This window comes from Phocoena phocoena, chromosome 2 (assembly GCF_963924675.1).
Source record: "Phocoena phocoena chromosome 2, mPhoPho1.1, whole genome shotgun sequence".
Classification (NCBI taxonomy): Eukaryota; Metazoa; Chordata; class Mammalia; order Artiodactyla; family Phocoenidae; genus Phocoena; species Phocoena phocoena.
This window is the reverse complement of record NC_089220.1, coordinates 144058796-144063222: the sequence shown is the minus strand read 5'-3', so window position 1 is coordinate 144063222 and position 4427 is coordinate 144058796. Positions and strand designations below refer to the sequence as shown.

The window sequence follows — 4427 nt, the reverse complement described above, 5'->3', positions numbered from 1 at the left end:
CCAGACGCAGCCTCTGAGTCTGAGCAGCTGACGGAAAAGGTCAGCTGCGTGAGGGTCTCGCCGGGGCATGTCGTCCGTGCCGCTCGGCCCGTCGTACGCCTGTGCGCTCGCCCCGCCGGCCGGCCTGCGGAGCTCCCGCCCGTGTCCCCCAGCGGGTCCGGGAGGTCCTGGCACCGCCTCGATGGCGGCTCCGCCGGACGCGCAGACTGGACCGCAGCCCGCACCCCAAGCTGACGGCGTCATGAGGCACCTGCCCTACTTCTGCCGCGGCCAGGTGGTGCGGGGCTTCGGTCGCAGCTCCAAGCAGCTAGGCATCCCTACAGCTAACTTTCCTGAACAAGTAATAGATAATCTTCCAGCTGATGTATCCACTGGCATTTACCATGGTTGGGTCAGTGTTGGAAGTGGAGACGTCCATAAGACGGTGATGAGCATAGGATGGAACCCATACTACAAGAATACGAAAAAGTCCATGGAAACTCGTATCATGCATACTTTCAAAGAGGACTTCTATGGGGAACTTCTCAATGTGGCCGTCGTCGGCTACCTCAGACCAGAAAAGAACTTTGATTCTTTAGAGACACTTATTTCAGCAATTCAAGGTGATATTGAGGAAGCTAAGAAACGACTAGATTTACCAGAACATTTGAAACTCAAAGAAGACAATTTCTTCCAGGTTCCTAAAAGCAAAATAATGAATGGCCACTGATAGAAAAGCATCTTATTTATTCATTCACTGTTTTCTAATATTTTACTGCTCATAACTCTATAGCCTCATCCTGGTTATATTTTAAAAATCAAACATTTTCCTACAGCTGTGAATTAAACAGTACAATGTAGTTACCATATTATGTTCCAACTGTTCAATTAAACCCATCATGTTACAGTACTAAAAAGGTTCATTTTAAAAATCAAGATTCTTTTTTATGTAATATGCTGATTAAAATGTACACTTGAAAGGTCTTAAGTGTTTTTTAATGGAAATGAAATATATATAAATATGGGTAACAGGCAATTCACTAGTTTGAGATAAGAACTATAATTCTCATGGTAAAATTTTAGCATGCATGTACTGTGTAGCATGCTCTGCTAATCAGAAGGTTTATGAAAGTAACTATATTAAGCAGAGGTTTGACAGTTTATTACAAACCTAAGGGGAAAAATCCAGACTTTGTATTTTTGATATTTTGTGCATTTATATATTATTATAGACATAAAGACTTGTGAAATTTCATTTCAATTAGTCATTTCCTTTAAGGGCTCAAATCATTGTACTGGGTTCCATTTTTGTTACAGCTGCCTCAGTTCTAATTGGTCTAGACTCTCTATTAGTTTTTTTGTTTTTCTTTTAAAACAGTAAAATGAGTGTTTTTCGAATCTCTAGGTCTCATTTTTGTGTTGTATAACACTTCCCTCTTTAAGAGTAGATATTCTTCAACATTTTTCTTAACCTTTGTTTTCTGTAAACAACTGTGTGTCAGTTTTTCCATTTAGAATATCCAACTCTACATTTACAAAATGTAGAGTTTCATCTGCGTCTGTATCTGCCATCCCATCCCTTCACTATATGAAGAGTGATTAAGTGCATATCTCTTGCATTTTAGAAAAAACACCCAAAACTTCATCTGTAGGTTTCCTCAAAGTTTAAATGAACACCTAGCAGTTCATTTATATATACCAGTTTCTTAAACAACACAAAATACTTGTTTCCCCCCTAGGGAAACTATTTAAGAGCCAACTAAACTATGAAATACAAAGTTATTTGTTTTTAATGTAATTATATGTTCCTGAGCAAATGCAAACTCTTGTAGCTGTGTGAGCACAATGTAATTTAAGGCTAAAGAGTGCTATCTAGAAGGTAATTTTAAAGATAACCCATTATAAAACCATTTTCCCCTAATCTGCATAAATGAGAGAACTGATTTTAACAAAACTGTTTATATAATATTTAGAAAAACATCTAAAGCTAATGTTGGAGAAGGGGGAAGCAGGAATAAATTCAGTTGGATTGTTTTGACTTTTTGGTGTATGAATTTACGGCAAACAATGTAGTATGTGTCTTTTTCATTTCTTATTTATAGAAATACTTAGAAAATGTAATTTCATGTTAGAAATCCTATACTTGAAAGAAGCCCCAATTATCAGTGGTTCTATGAAACAAAGTTAAAAACAAACATGGAAGGTGTTAAAAAGATGTTTCTTTGAGTAGCTTGCGACTGATTATATCCTCATTAAGTGTGAAATTTCTTTGATACTGTCACCTTACATTTTGTTAAATAACTATTGTTTTTGAAAAACCTATAGTGTGTGGTTTAGGACTTAGTTAATAGTGTCTACAATTTTTTAAGTTTTATATTAAGTGTTTATATAAGAAATTGCAGTAGGGCCACTTTTGATTAGTCAGTGTTTTCAGGCCTTGAAATAAATCTTGATCAAGTGAAAAAAAAAAGTATAGGTAGGATATTTACGGGACACATATAAGAAAAACAGCTGCAACTGGGGGGTGGGCAGAGGTATGAAATGCAAAGAGAATTGAGGGACTTAAAAAGTGCTCCTCGTCTTTTATTTAGGCTCAGAAGTCCTCTGATGCACCCAAACAGTGGATACTGGTCAGCCAGGCGAAGTCTCAGAGGAAAAGAACCGAAAGAAAGGCATCTGCTGTTTCCTAGGTGACAGGGTTCTTTAAGGCATTCTGTTTGTCAAGGACTAACTTAGAGAAATTATTTCTCCTAGTACTCAAAACACTGTGGGCAAGAGAACAGCCCCAAAAGAGCACTCAGAAGACCAGGAGACCAGTATTGGGACACAGGGGACCAGCGAGATGAAAGGGTCATAGGAGGTCGGATACAAACATGTGGTCAACAAGAGCCAAGGAGAGGAGGGGCGGATGAAGTCAGTGCCCTGCAGCTCAGGCCACCTCTTAATGGAGGGACCAGAGAACCAAACCCTCTACCCATCCAGCTGGGAGGACATGTTCTTAGAGCAGTGGTCTCCAAACAGGGTGACACGCCCCAGGGAGTGGGCAAGGTGAACAACTGGGGCTTGGGAAGAAATTAGAATCTCTAGTTATATTTATTTTTTATCTTTAAAAGACAAGGAATTAAGTTTTGCTGAAGCTTAAAACATAGACTGACATCGGCCCCTCACTCTGCCAGCACATCAGAAGGCCCCATGTCCAGTTAGTATGCAAGCCAGAAAATAGCTATTGGATACTGTGAAAGGAAGTGTTTCGTTCCTTTCAGCACACTGAGACGTACTGTGTTATTTTAATATTTCCAGGCACATGGATTTATGTGTTACATTATGTAGTTTTTACTAAACCAATCCTCTTAAAATGGAAAAGTGGCTTAAAAAGTTTCTTGCAAAGAAACAGTAGCACAAAGATAATTCGAATAATGCAAACACAAGTGAGCAACAACAGCCGATATACTTCTGCTACGGGTAAAAGCTATTCATCAGCCATATGACAAGGAAAAAGAACAGTGAGATTTGCCAGGAAGTGAGCCGCCAAACTTGAAATGATCACAAAGATATTTTGTATCAGGGATCTGTGCTCATCATAGTAATGATGAACCTCACTCTTCAAATATATATTGAAAAGTGTGAAGCCATCGTGGTTAGCAGAAGCTATGGGTCCAGAAGATGAAGACAGACCTCCATAATGTTTTCAGTAATATTTAATATCATGAATTACTAACTAATATACTTTAAACAATGTTCCCTAAATATAATCCTAAATGTTTATGTCTTTTTTCTTCCTTAATAGTAAAAACCCAAAATGTAGCATACCATGTAGAAAACACTTGTTCTTCCTGCCATGGAAATATGGATGAAGTACTCATAAAACAATTTAGGGGTAAAAATATCTGGGCACATTTGTCAAGATATACTATTGGATACCATGTAGAAAGCACTGCTGGGACTTCCCTGGTGGTCCAGTGGTTAAGACTCTGCACTTCCACTGCAGGGGGCCTGGGCTCGATCCCTGGTCAGGGAACTAGATCCCACATGCATGCCGTAACTAAGAGTTTGCATGCCACAACTAAGGAGCCCAGAAGCCACAACTAAGGAGCCCAGATGTGACAACTAAGGAGACTGCCTGCTTGGACTAAGACCTGGTGCAACCAAATAAATACACACTAAAAAAAAAAAAAAAGATGAGTTTTGCACGTTTTTTTTACACAAAGGTTGAGTGTTCAAAACTTTTTGACTTTTCTATGATTATAAATGGCCACCAGTAAATTGCTACCTAAGCAAATATCTCCCCGCATTCCACACCTCCACACCAAATACATCTCATTTGAATCTTCAGGGTAAAAGTCATATATCATCTAAGACACAGAAAGCTTTTTTCAGAAAGAAACATGATATGGAGAGAGCATACTGAAAACGGTTATTTGGCAATATTTTCATCATTATATGATTAT

The 4427-nt window shown here is 38.8% G+C and overlaps 1 pseudogene; it reads left to right on the top strand.

The window, feature by feature from the left end:
• The first annotated feature begins 241 nt into the window (after positions 1–241).
• LOC136119247 (riboflavin kinase pseudogene) lies at positions 242–709 on the top strand (annotated as a pseudogene).
• The last annotated feature ends 3718 nt before the right edge of the window (positions 710–4427 follow it).